General features: G+C 45.9%; 1 protein-coding gene across 1 annotated transcript in view; it reads right to left on the bottom strand.

The window, feature by feature from the left end:
- Positions 1–14,513, bottom strand: part of LOC109032481 (uncharacterized) — a 143,601-nt gene that overhangs the window by 111,525 nt on the left and 17,563 nt on the right. The gene's annotated exons all lie outside the window — the stretch shown is intronic.

Here is a 14,513-nt window from a genome sequence, read left to right as displayed (position 1 = left end):
CACAGATATTTCCTTGTAAAAAATTGAATTGTGTGAGTCAATTTTGCGACCTTGGAATAAAGTTACGTTCCTTCTGCAGAAAACGACGTTATGTGATACCAAAATGGTGCAAATTGAGCGCTGAGGAGAGAAATTTAGAATTTTTTAGCATGCTCTGCGTGGAAGACGTTACCTAGGAACTTTCTACTCACTTAGCTAAAGCTCTCATGTGCAACGGACCAATTTAGGAACACCCCAATTCAATAACGAACAAAAAGTTTAGTTGCTCATACACTTGTTCTCATCAAATTCCGGGCATCTCGGCAAATTACAGGCTCGAAAAACTCATTTCGAGTCTTGGCTGCCGATCAGACACTTGATTCGATTTACATCCATACCTGCTTCTAAACCGGCAAGCTATCATCCATTTTCGTGCCCATGTTCCTACCAACACCTGCGGGTCGATTATTTTATCGATATCGAACGACCTTGATCGATAAAAAGCATTGCCAGGATAGGGATCTACCGATCGAGTTCATTCGATAACGATTCAACAATCGACCCGCAGACCGCTTCTCATCGCTTCGGGGGAGGATGGGGGCGACAGTAGCGCAACCCCAGCCCCTTTCCCCCGACATTATCTAAGACCCCAATTCGAGCCGGGGGGGGGGGGGGGGGGATACGGATCTGGAGAGGCGAAACAAAATATGTGTACACAACAATGAGTAAATAAAAACTAATCACGGCGGCTATCGGATTACGCTGCGTCGGCGCAGACAAAGTTCTCAGCTCGCGGGATGGAAGCTGAGGGGGTGATATGCGCGGGGTTGTCGCGTCGGCTCCATTTCGGCGTCGAGAGCGAGCGCACTGAAAAACAAATCTCGGTGTATTTACTAAGAAAACGGTCAAATTACCAAGAATTCAGGGTTCTATTTGATCCCAGTTTTTTCTTGGTAAAATTACCATTTATGGAATTGGTAATTTTACCGAGAAATCTCGGTAAAATTGTTGAACTTTCTCGGTAATTTTACTGGACCCCGGTAAAAACGCCATCGACTGTGGTAGAATTACCGAGATAAAATGGCAAAGTTACCGGGAATTGATTACCAATAAAAGTGGTATTCTTACCTGAAAAAACAGTAAAAATACCGGTTTTTAGGTAACCTCACCAGTCTATCTTGGTAAAATTACCAATAATTGGTAAAAAAAGTGAGATGGTAAAGGTACCGACAGACCGTGGTAAAAACGCCGAGAATTTTTTTTCGGTGCGGAAAACAGGCGACTCGGCAACGCCGCGGGGCGTAATTAAGTCGTCATGCGCCGTGCCAATGCCTCCGCCTCCGCGGGCATAGAGAATTTTATTATTCACGGACGCGAGGAATTCGTCGGGATCATAAATCGGTGCGATCGAAACGAGGAGAAACGAAACGCGGGGCTTTTTTGTTTTCTCACCTGTCGCCTCCTTGTTTGAACGCACAAAAGGCGTAGCGAACGAGATGACCCTCCGCGTCTGAGCATGAGTTTCTTGGTGATCGCTCGGGATCAGGACGCCGGACAAAACCGAGTACTCGGGCATTGAACGGCTCCCTAGATTTTCTCGAAAAACACTTTACCCGTTCGAAAATTCTAAAATTTTAGCAGAATCAATAGGATTGCATATTGCAAAAAGGAACCACTAGCATTGCAATGATGCAAAGATTGTGCAACTTCATCTTTTGCAATAAAACTGCGGGAATCGTGAAAAACTATGAAATTTAGATGGTAATTTTTGTCTTAAATTTACAGTTTTTAGCGAGTAAAATAGAAACTATGAATGGATAATCGGGTTTTTCCTCCAAGACAAAAGAAGTTGCACAATCTTAGCAACATTGCAATGCTAGTGGTTCCTTTTTTCAAAATGCAATCCACTTAACCCGTTCGAAAATTCTAAAATTTTAGCAGAATCGATATATACTTGGACATATTTATGCTAAAAGGAATTATGTTGCTCGCAAAAACCTATGCACGTAGTTCCTTTTAGCATGAATACGTCCACTTCGATGAATACTTTCTGGAAAATCGATCAAACAAGTGTCAAAATTCCCTGGTTTCCTCTCTCATTTTCTCTGTTTTCCGGACTGCCGGCAACACTCAGAAGGGTGGTCAAGGAGAGCACGCCATTTTGTTTCTCTGTGTTAAAGTGTAGAGACCTACCGCACAAAAGCGTTACGATCGGGCACAAGGGGGTCGAAAAATACGAAATTTAGCGTTATGTATTTTAAGACCTACCCCCAACAACTCTTTGATTTAGGGTACATACACAGGGCGATCTAAGTAGAAGCGGCCACTGCAGGAGCAGTTCTATCGGTCAAAACAAGGCACATTTGGTGGATAAAGTTTTTTCCAAAAGTGTCTCCAGTCGGAGCAACGGCCCCTCCAAAATTTCGAAAAGTAAATCGTTTTTCCTGAATTTTGACAACGGTTGCGAGACAAATCTCATTAAAATGTGCAATCCCCTGCACTCTTATGCCCTGAGTTCATACATGATCTAAAAATGTAGAAATCTCGAATTAAAGAGGGGGAGTTTGGGGGGTGTTTCGGCTCCTGATGCAGTCTGGCCGTTGAACCCTGGATCACCCTGTATAATGAACCTTTCTTTTGACTCAAATGGAAATGTTTCTCTGTCCTAATACTTCTCCTGTTCTTCACCTAATTTTGGAATGTTTACCGATTATCTCGACGGTAGCAATCCGGGTTACCATTCCCGGCGGGGAGACGCCGGTTGGGGGGGGGGGGGGGGGGGGGGGGCGACGATTTAGGAGAAGCTGACGACCCGTAATTGCCGGACAGTGACATCTCACTCGCGGAGAGAAACCCAAACAGTCGGAGCGGGAGATGTATATTTACGAGAGTTTTAATTGATATCAAAGCTTCCAACTTCGTCCCGGGTCCCTGGGAACCTCGGTAATGGGTAATTTTACGTTTGTGCATCTGATTGCGGTCGCTTAATTGCCGGCCTCCACCGGGTGATCCGGGAGTCGCCCGCTTGGCCATCGTCGACAACTGTGCGACCCGCAAGTTCGCTCCACCTTCCGGCGCACGGTGGATCGAGTTAACAGGAGAGGTCGGACGAAATTCGGAAACTTTAAAAACTCATAACTCCGTTTCTACAAAACTTGGAGGTTCTGAGAGTGGTTCCATTGGTTTCCTCGTGAATGTTTCTCCAAGCGGCACCCCTTGAGCTTTAGTATGTGACAAACTAAACATCAAAAGTTGCAGTTTTAGTCAAAACTTTCATGTCTGGACTCTTTGATTGACTTGATCCACTGTACGGCGGTCGGATACTCAACTCGCTTTCGGACCGTATTCATACTCCCCTGCAAAGTAAAAACGCCGTATGAGCATTTGAATGTTGGCAAATTTTCTCTCGGACAATATTCATTTTTGAAGAAAGTTATAAATATTTTTCTTTGGAATATTTGGACTTCATAGATCAAATTACGATCGAAATCCTGTAAAAAATTGGAAGAGAAGTATCCATAAATATTTCTGAAAAGCTGTGATTTGTAGAAGGGGATTTGGCAACGCCTGATGGCTCACACGGCGTTCTGCCTTAACACGGCAGTATAGTTCTTTCTTACACAGTTTCTTTCCTAAGGAAGGCTACATGCAGTGTGATTCAGGAGTCTCGCACCATCACGCATCACAGATCACAGATCAGATCTTGAGATTTTCAAGGAATTCCGAGCAGAAACGACTAAGAAATTGAAGAATTAGTGCCAGTTTGAAAGCCCCAGCTGACTAATTATTGAAATTGATAGACAAAGCGATCGACAAAGGAGACAAACAACAAATTGAGCGATCCTATCGGTTGAAACGCCTGGTTGTCATAGACTCCGGGGAAAAATACTCCGCCGTTAGTTAGTCTATTATGCGCCTCGTTTTTCCATTGCAACCACCTGTTTCCACCAATAGGATCGCTCCATTTCCTCTTTGTCTATCAATTTCAATTATCAGTCCCAGTTTATGCGTGGAACAGTCCCTGTTCGGCTCCAACGCTTCACAGTTGATAATGACGTAATTAAAAAACGAAAAGGAATGCGTTTCGTGGTTGGGAATCGTTGACCCATATTCGATGGATGGATAGGATGTGGATATGGGATCCCTTCCGGCGGGCGCGGAGCGAGGGGAAGGACGAGGGATGAGGACGGAGGATCTAATCCGTTAATCAGCGCCGCTGAAAGGGCCCCGGTCCGGGCGTTTTCAATCGAGGGGTCGCCGTCCGCGGACCGACCATCGCGTCCGGAGAACAAGTGAGCTTGCGATTGCCAAATCGCCCGCCAAATCAACGTCCTTTTCCCCGCGAACACGATACAATTACACCACAGTCTGGCAAGACAACACCGAGTGAGCAGATCCGGGGATGCCAAGTCAGAAGTCTACTATCTCGACGGACTGAAACAATCTAGAAATCTTTCCGGATGGAAACTGCAAATTAGGGGATCTAGAGGTACAGGGACTCCCCGACCACGCGACCGAGGAAATCGCATGCCCCCGAGGCTCTTTGTTAAAGTTTGTCACATAAATCTAAAATTTCCGTACGTTTTCACCAAAAGCCCGAAATCCGTGCTTTTGGAGTAAATCCTTACTTTTTCCGTACAGTAGACACCTTGTTTCAGGAGTCATTGCAAAGATTTTCCTGAGGATGACCGAGGACCATAAATGTGAGAGATTGATTCAGCAATCCTAACCAGAGACAAGAGACCCTCCAGCCTCCACTGACCTCTTGGCGACAGGTGGAAAATTTTACTTTCGGGGATTCAACACTTCCTTGTGGAAAATTATAAGGGAGCAACAGTCACCACTCTTATTTCGGCTGTTGACCTACCTACATGGTGAATGATGAGCTTCGGGCGACGTCATGAGCCAAACAAGTTCCCCAAACTTCGGCTTGTTTACAAAACGAAACTATCAACACGTCCTTAACCATCAAATATGAGGGTAGGTCAACAATGGAATGATTAAGTCTCGAAAGTAAGTAAAAGTTTCCACCATGCCCAAGATACTAGTGGAGGGTCTCTTGTCCCTGGTACTGACCCTCCGATATCCGTGCTTTTTGGGTGTATCCGTGCTTGTTCCGTACAATAGACACCCTGAAGGTACCCGTACTTCCAGGAGTCATTGCTCAGATTTTCATGATGATGACGACCGATGACCATAAACAGAAAGGTGAGCGATTGCTTCAGCAATCCTAACCTAGTTCGCAAAAATTAACCTCAAAGCCCGCTCCTTCACATCGCATTTGATTTAGGAGTGGTGGCATGACACACGGTTCCCGGGCTCGAGCGTGTCATGTAATGGCGGTCGAACATGGGCATGGCTCGGTGCCCGTCGATTCCGATGTCGGGTGTTAATTTCATAATTATCGCAATCCGCTCTCGGATCCGCGGTCGCCCGCGCACTATGGTCCACAGACTGGATTTAACGGAACTTTATTCGAAAATGCACTGCACCGTTATAAAAGGTGTTGGATCTTATGTTTTTTGGGTCGCTGATTTCATTTTACATCTTAGTTTAACAAAATATTAACATCCTGACCGAGAAACTTAACCTTAAATGTGATTTCTGGCGCTTTTAAGACTGAAGATTTTTTCCACCCTATTTAGACATGTATAAAAATAATAACAAAAGTGTCTCTCTGTCGAGATCAGACTATTCTCATTTATTTTTAGGCGGTAAATCCGAATATGACCTCCGTTTTGGTCCATCACCCTTAAAATTTCCGGTAAAGCCGATTTTACCCGGAAAAATGGACATTTTTGGTGTTTTTGCGACTGTTGACCTCTGCAACATGTAGGTAAAATTTTTTTCAGGTACTAAATAGTACTAGTTCGATGTATTTTGATCTACTGAGTCCGAAAATGACCTTTGTTTTTTCTTATCACCTCTCTTTTTTCCGAAAAAGCGACTTTTTCCCGGGAAAATGAGCAATTTTGACGTATTTTTGTCATAATTGCAATTCATGTTGATAAATTATACTGGACCCGTGGTAAAGCGATTCTGTCATGTATATTAAGCTGCTAAATCCGAATATGACATAGGTTTTGGTTTATCACCCTCCAGTTCTCCGATGATGCCGATTTTTCCGCGCCTTTTGAGTAAAACCTTTCCCGGACTCTTGTGCTAAAAATACGGTTTAAATTGATTTCGATGTTTGATATATCGATTCTTATGTATTTTGACTTGCTAAACCCAAATATGACCTTAGATTTTTCCTATCACCCCTCATTATCCCGGAAAATTCAATTTTCCTCGGAGAACGAGCTTTTTCGGTATTTTTGCGCCAATTTTCCTATTCTATGGAGCTGTAGCGATTTTCCAAGTTCCTCTTTAGGTCTTCTATGACGTCTTAAGAAACATTTAACCGGAGTTCGACCTCAAATTGCCTCTTACAGACCCCCGTTTTCCTCAGAATACGGAAAATCGTCGGAAAAATACCAAAAAAGCTCGTTTTCCGAGGAAAATTAAATTTTCCGGGATAATGAGGGGTGATAGGAAAAATCTAAGGTCATATTCGGGTTTAGCAAGTCAAAATACATAAGAATCGATATATCAAACATCGAAATCAATTTAAACCGTATTTTTAGCACACTTAGAGTCCGGGAAAGGTTTTACCCAAAAGGCGCGGAAAAATCGGCATTATCGGAGAACTGGAGGGTGATTAACCAAAACCTATTTCATATTCGGATTTAGCAGCTTAATATACATGACAGAATCTCTTTATCACGGGTCCAGTATAATTTATCAACATGAATTGCAATTATGACAAAAATACGTCAAAATTGCTCATTTTCCCGGGAAAAAGTTGCTTTTTCGGAAAAGTGAGAGGTGATAAGAAAATACAAAGGTCATTTTCGGACTCAGTAGTTCAAAATACATCGGAATACTTTTATTTTGTACCTAGAAAAAATTTAACAGTCGCAAAAACGCCAAAAATGCATGGAATATTCCACATTTTGATGTACGGAGGTGCACTCCGAAAAAAATTAATTTCGACCGTTAGTTGCAAAAAGGCGCAATTTAAATTGGCATCATTTTAAAGTCAAGGATATGTTGAACAAGATTTTTCAATCCGCAAAGCATTAACTAGAATTAAAAAAAAGTTAGAGCTTCCTAAAAATTACGAATTTCACTGATTTCTAGCATTTTTTGGCGTATGTTTGGAGCGTTCAAAAGCATACAAATTTCGGTTCAAAATTAATGAAACGGGGTGAAAAGGAAGTCACTTGCTATCAGGTGGATCCACGTTGCCCAAAAATTTACATAGATGAGGCGTAACTCGGTAAAATAAACACCCTGTAACGCACCACCGAATGCAGCTCACAATCAGCTAATGAAGACCTACCGCGCGCTCTGTTGTTAGGGTCCGTCACAATCTTATAAATCATTATTAGTCGATGAAAACTTAGGTGACGATCCATGAGAGTATGTATGATAAAACTGTAGTGCCAAACTTTAATTTTTTCCACCCTCAAAATTTGACTAAAGTTCCGTTAAATAGGGTCTGTGGACCATAGTGCGTCGCCCGCTTCCACCGTGTCACACGGGGCCCCGACTCGGCCATTACGCTTTTAATTGCCCCCCACGTGTAGTCCCCCCCCCCCCCCCGGGCGACCCGGGGACGAGGCGCGAGGCGACCGGGGATCCTCCAATCTGCTCCCTGTCTTCCTGCCCGTTCGTGCTCTTGCTCTCTCATTATCCTGATTATAGCGCCATCCCCGACGTATTCATTCCCCGTGTTTACGCAAACGTCGTCGCTATGGCCGGTTTCCGTTGCCCGACCCGACGCATGGATGTGGCCGTGGAAAAAATACAGAGTGTGGTGACGAGCGGGGAGATGTACAGTTCTACGTCACAGTAAGCAATGGTAAGCTCTGATGGGAATTGTGGCACGGTTGGGTCATGGCATTAGCGGATTCAGCAAATTGTCAAAATAGTTTTCCTCCATTTAAACCTGTGGAAACGTATCGATTCTTGGAGGGGCCAGGTGCTCCAAAAAGAATCGATTATCCAGCATTTCAATCATTTTCCCAGACATTTTGAAATTCTCTGACATTTGCCGGTTGTCCCGGTATTCCCTGACTGTGGCAACCATGATTTAATGTATCGAATACAATCTTTTCAATCTGCAGGAAACTGAGGCAGGAAAAAACCAACCGGTTGAATATCCCACTGTGCGCTGCACCGCGCCCATTGTAGGGCGTCTTGCGTCGAGTCGGCAGAGTATTACAACCTTATTAGCCTCACTTTAATTACTCGGAGACGAACGGAGCGCTGCTTGCAGTTTAAGTAAATAATTAATACGAGGGCATACGAGGCTCTGATAAATACAGAGTAGCAGCATGCTAAGACTACGACTGGACACTGGAGGAGGGTTCGCTTCGCAGTGACACTTCCCTGACAGGCCGAGTGGATGTAGAAGAGCAACTCTACCGTGCTAAGGAAGAACGCCGTATGAACATTCCAGAGTTGCCACATTTCCCTTGATAAAACATGTATTTTTAACAATATTCATGCATATTTTTCCTTGAAATTCTCAGATAGTATTCAGATTCAATTGCGCACAAAATTGTCTGAAAATTTTGGGAAATAATATTCGCAATTTTCCCAGGAAATTCAGTTTTTATCAGAGGAAACTTGGCGACGTCTGAGGGCTTATACGGCGTTCTTCCTTAGCATGGCAGAACTCCCGCGGAAAAACGTATGTTTTTCCCCGATGCATGAACAGTTTATTGGCATTGAAAGTTGACGAAGATGACGTTAAAATATGATATTAGTAAGCTTTTATGCATACTGCCATGCTGAGAAAAAAAGTCTTCTGAGCATTCAGACGTTGCCAAAATTCATAAGATAAAATACACACTTTTTTGTAAGTAAACCTGGCAGTTTCGTCCCCCTTATGCGGATTTTGCTTGCAACTTAATACACCATACCTAAAAACTCAAGAGGTAAGGTATTCACACTTGTTGTTTCAACTAACGCGGCAGCTAAGTAGGCACAGAAATGTAGGATTTGAATTCCCTAACTTGAATTTTTCACCAATTTTCTTCTTCTTTTTCTCTCTCTTTGTCTCACCCAAATGTTTAAGGAAATGGAGAATTTGCAGGTGTCTGAAATTTTGTAAATTTCATGTTTCATTTGCAACTACTGAGAGAACCGTCAGAGTTATCTTGAAATTCTCTCTCAAATTTTCCGACATTTTTCCGCTTGAGTCCCACGCGCATCACGCGTGGTCGCCGCGCCGCGACGCAACCCGCCGAGCACCGCGTCACGCTCGACCGTCTCATAACTCGACGCCGCGTCGACCGTTTAAACAATCGTTTAATCACGATACCGCAACCGACAATAATAAGCTTTCGCGGGCCCGCAAGGGCCCTCATCTTCATTACACCGCCCCCCCCCCCCGGGGGGGTGGGGGGGGTCGGGTGCTTTAACAGCCGGCTGCGCCCCGACGCCGCCGCCGCGATGACTCAACGAGCACCGTGAGCATCGCGACGCTACGATGCAGCTCAGCGACGACAACGACGCCGTGACGTCACCGGGGGGCCGGGGGGGGGGGAGGGGGGGTTTGACAACTTAACACCTCGAGTTTAGCCGGGAGAGCGAGCAGCCAGCCGACCGAGCCGAGTTGAGTCGAACCATCTCTCCGGATTCATTAAGTCGCGTCTGCAAAAACGAAATTAACTCCCGTTTAATTAGTGGGAGATTCCCTTTCGACCCGGGTGCCATCCGAGACGAACCCCCCCCCCCCCCCCCTTCGGGAGTGCGGTCATGCTCCGTCTACCGGCCGCGCCGCCGCCGACGGCGAGGGAACCGCGGGGCAGCTACCGGTCCACGGGAGCTACTGGAGTTCCGTCAAAGAAAGCTATAAATCCGTCCGGACTCATCGATACGGAGATATTGCCTCCAGCGGGTTGATTATTGAAACCGATGGACAAAACGTTAGGCATAAAAGACGGAGGGAAAAAAGGGCGGTCCTGTTGGTGAAAGTGGGTAGTTGAAATGGACAATGAAGGTAAAGGGTAGACTAACTAACGGTAACAGACAGGAGACCCTTCATTTCTTCCATCATTTTCCCCCTTAGCCTCTACGAACCACCAGTTTCAACAAATAGGATCGCTTCATACTCCCTATATCTTCTTCGTCTATCGCTTTGTCTATCAATGTCAATAATCAGCCCGCAGTTCTGATTCCACGATCAAAATGGGACACGGATGTGTCAGATGAGTGTTGCCTATCAAAAGTGAGATGCCCCTACTTGTTGATCAACATGAATCCTGAATGATGTCCAAACATTTTAAACTCCTTAAAAATGAACGTTTTCCCTTGGGAATCTATGCTTTCTTCTCCGAGAAAACGGAGAAGCAGATGCAGTTAAAAGTCGTAAAAATCAGATTTTAATAAGCGGGAGCGAAAAGGTCATCTTCCAATCTGAAGAGAGATCAGAATACGATAAGTGAAGCGTAACACCTTAACGAGGAACTAAAGAGGTCTTCCATCCGGAAACTGGATATTTATGAGACCTCGCACCAGAAGCCTTCTTAAGTATCCGAAGAGGTTTCGGGGATCGACACTATATTACGCCTGATGATGATTACGGAAAGACAGGAGAAACAAGCCCACTATTCTTTGTAACAACGACATATGTAAGCTTGGCAATACAGAGATAACTGTGCAACTTTGTAGAACTTAATATGAGGACCACGAGATCTACTTGCTAAGTATTACTTGTGAAGAAAAATCAGTGAAAATACGGATGATTTGGGGAATCTCACTGCGGTCTCAAAACCGTTTTGCTGCACCTGATTAAACAATCGGCACATCCTCCGCAAGATTTTACAGCTTGTAAATCGGTTCATTTAAGAATAGCTCCAGGGAGGGATGCAGGAAGCAGCTTTCCTAATTTTCAGAATTGCCTTCCCACTTTAAAAACCTCTTAACACTCAGAAACTTCAAAAGGATAATTTTTTTATGACTCTGCGCAGATAAATTGCCACAATATTGCAAAAAAACGTGATTTTTACCGCAATTTATCGAAACTATACTTCCCCTAAGCATAAGTGCGCAATTTTGACGGCTCTCCCATTTCAAAACACCGCCTCAGGGCCTTCCTACTTCCACACGCGACCCGCCCGGTCGCGCGGTCGAGAAATTTTTGCACCCTTCGATGGCTCTATCTGTACCTATTCCTAGTCGTACGTGGGATGCAGACCTTAAAACGACCTTAAAACGGGAGCTAATCAGACATTAATAATTCCACATGGCGCTACTCTGGGTATGAAGGGACTTTATATAATTCCTCCATATGTCCAATTCGTCTCCGATCCAATACCTCCCTTGGATATCATCTGGACTGGGGCCGAACCCGCCATGCCGGCCGCCGCTGGATGGGATCTCTCTACGCCCGGGCGCGGCGTGCACTTTCTTCGGCGTCGGGAGTTGCGAAGTGCGCATTCCCAACGGAGGAGGAGCCGCCGAGCGTGAGGAGCCCTCGCGTGACGCGCGATCCCATCCACGCGCACAATTAAGCCCCTCGCCGCTATTGCCCGCTAAATTGGACTATTGTTTACGAAAACACTTGCCTCGCCGCCGAGCCCCCAGCCCGGGACCCAGAGCGTGCAACGGATAAAAAAAAATAGAAAATATAAATCCGCGCCCGGGGACCCGGACAGGGACGGGGAGGGCGGGGCGGGGGGAGGTCGCCATGGGTGGACGGGTTGCGAGGCCGAGGAGCGCCATCCTCGACATTTGTTGCTTTGCACAAGTATTCCCGCGCCGCACAGTGCGTTCCTCCCGAGACCCTTTACCAACCCTTTACTGTGTAGGGTAAGTTCTAAGCAGGCGTAAGCGTACATCGACAAATCTGGCAAAATTTGGCTATATTCTGGTTTGAGGTATACTGTGCATTTTTGGCAAACCACCTGCAACATGGCAAATATAATTCCACAGCATCTTAAACCTCATTCCAGCTCATAGTTTGCAAAAAATCTTCTTCGCAAATCCTACGATAGAGCTGAAAGGAGGTATCCAAAGAGGATTTTTCGCTGAAGATGATTAAAATCGGACGGCAAAAGGAATGGTAGAGGGAAAAGTAGGAGTAAAAGAAGAAGAATAAAAAGAATGAATACGGGAGCAGAGAAGAGGAAGAAAAAGACGAAGACGTAGTAATTCTTTCTCTTCTCCTCTCTTCCACCCTTCCTGTGCATCTCATCTTAGTCTTCTTCATTTTTTTCAACTTTCCCCATATTTTCCTTCTGCCTCCTCAGTCCTCCATCCCTTTCTTCTCTTTTGCTTCTTCCCTTACATTTTTCTCCTCCTCTTCTTTCTCTCTCCATCTCCTTCTTTCCTCTTCCTTCCGATCGCCAATACATCCTCATCCAACATGTCAGAAATCCTCCGAACTCTGTCCGCCTAAGGTAAAACGCACGGTTTCATTGAGAAATCCCCCAACTTCTTCCGGTAAGCGGGGGCAGCTCCCTCGACCAGCCCCGATTCCCCTAAGATTCTTCCTAAAATCTCTCAGTACACAAAACTTCTTTGGCGAAAATGCGTGGATTAAATTCTGAGGTAGAAGCGCCCAGTACGGTTGGGCGGGGGTAGCTCCGCCCGACCAGTCCCCTGACTTCCTCCTAAAGATTCTTCCTAAATTCTCTCAGTACACGAAAACTTCTTGGGCGAAAATGCGTGGATTTAATTCTCGACGACGAGGCGTAACCGCACTGTGCGGTGGGCGGGGGTCCACCCGGCGGCCTTGGGCCGGGCGAATGCAAATCGTTTTTCGGGGCGGGCGGGGCGGCGGGCGGCGGTGGCGGCCCCGGAGCCAAGTGCTTTTCACCCTCTCGGGGGCCGATGGGACCGAACATGTGTAGAAGCATCCGAAGCCTCGGTGCAGCGGCCGCGGTGGGCCCGATCGGTAGGCCAGGTTTCGCCTCGGCTTCGGATGGTCTCTCGCCTGCCTGCCTGCCTGCTCGCTGCGCCTCCAGAGCGCGGTGGCGAGGGGCGCGGTGCGGCGAGGGGCGGCGGCGCGGGGAGGGGTGTTGTGCCGGTTCACAATGGAACAGCGTGACTCTCGAGGCAGATGTCCGCTGCTCGGCGCTCGGACGTGGGAACTTGGCTCGCGCGCTGCACTCTCTTTACCCCCACCACGCGGGCCCCGATGATGTCACAGACTCGCTCTCCACCTCGCCCGATTCATTAGCCATTCGGAATTCCTCGCTCGCTGTCTTTTTTCCTCTTGCCTTTCCTCCCGGTTTTTTTCCTCCTCTCCTTTTCTTTTACCGCGGGCTGCCTTCCCGAAAAGGAACGCGTGTGTTTGAGGTTCGGCTCGACGACGGCCGCTGGACGCTCGGCCCTGATTTTTTCCTCGCTTCTTTCATTTTTCATCTTCGGCCGCCGCGGCCGCGGCTCCTGTGACCCCCGCGACTCCGGCTCCTGGCTCTTTAACCCCTTCGCCCTCGGTCATCGGCAGGTATCCCTCCCCGCTCTCCTTCCGGCTTCCACTTAAAACCGACTGCCTTAGATATGACGTCACTCGGGGGAGTCTCGATTCAAACAGGTTCCGCTCATATCGAGAGCAGAATTCCTTTACAAGGAGAGTATGGCCACAGGAGGATACATTTCTGATCAGAGGCGGATCCAGCAATTTGGCAACATCGGATTCCCTCCATTTAAACCTATGTTAAATAATCGATTCTTGTCGGAGCACCTGGCCCCTTGAAAAATCGATACATTTCCATAGGTTTAAATGGAGAAGAAAAACGTTGCCAATTTGCTGGATCCGCCAATGCTTCTGATTGGGCCTTATGTCGCTTTGAGACATGGATTTTAGAGACCCCTCAAGGCTAGAGGAGTACCTCTATGGGGAGAGTACGGACAACTCGAAAATTTGGAGGTTAAGTTTGATCAGGCCATGTACCTCTTGGGGCCCAAAAGGGCTGCGCCAACCTATGAACTCGAATTTTCCAGTGGTACTAATTTTCATGATTCTTGCTACCCGTCGTTCCATGACAAATCAAAAATTATAATAGCACGTATAAAACTTTGATTTCGCATAAATTTCCTCAGTTTCGAAGTCTTAATGCTTAAAGAAGCTTGTTTACATTGCGCTGTCTGGACGTATTACAAATTGATGGTGTAAGTGCAGAAATGCGTAGCTCGGTTTGTGGCGTTGCACACTTCCTTTCATTCTTTATTTTCGACATGGAAAATTACTGGAAAACTACAGTATTCCTACACATGTTTTGAATATTTTAACGATTTTTCGTACCTTCATAAACAGGGTGTCTAGTTTTTTGTCATGTTGGGAAATCCTGATTTTTGACTGCTAAATCCTGATTTCATAATTTTTCCAAATCCTGATTTTTTGCGGAGAAAAATTAAAATTTTTGCATAAGCGCAAGTATACAAAAGCAGAACTCTAGAATTAAGTTCTAAGGATTGAAAACAAGTGTTTTTCTCAGATTCTGACTTCACGACCGATCTTTCCTCAATCCTGA

This window comes from Bemisia tabaci, chromosome 2 (assembly GCF_918797505.1).
Source record: "Bemisia tabaci chromosome 2, PGI_BMITA_v3".
Lineage (NCBI taxonomy): Eukaryota > Metazoa > Arthropoda > Insecta > Hemiptera > Aleyrodidae > Bemisia > Bemisia tabaci.
The sequence above is the reverse complement of the archived record's forward strand: the minus strand, read 5'-3'. Positions and strand labels throughout refer to the sequence as shown.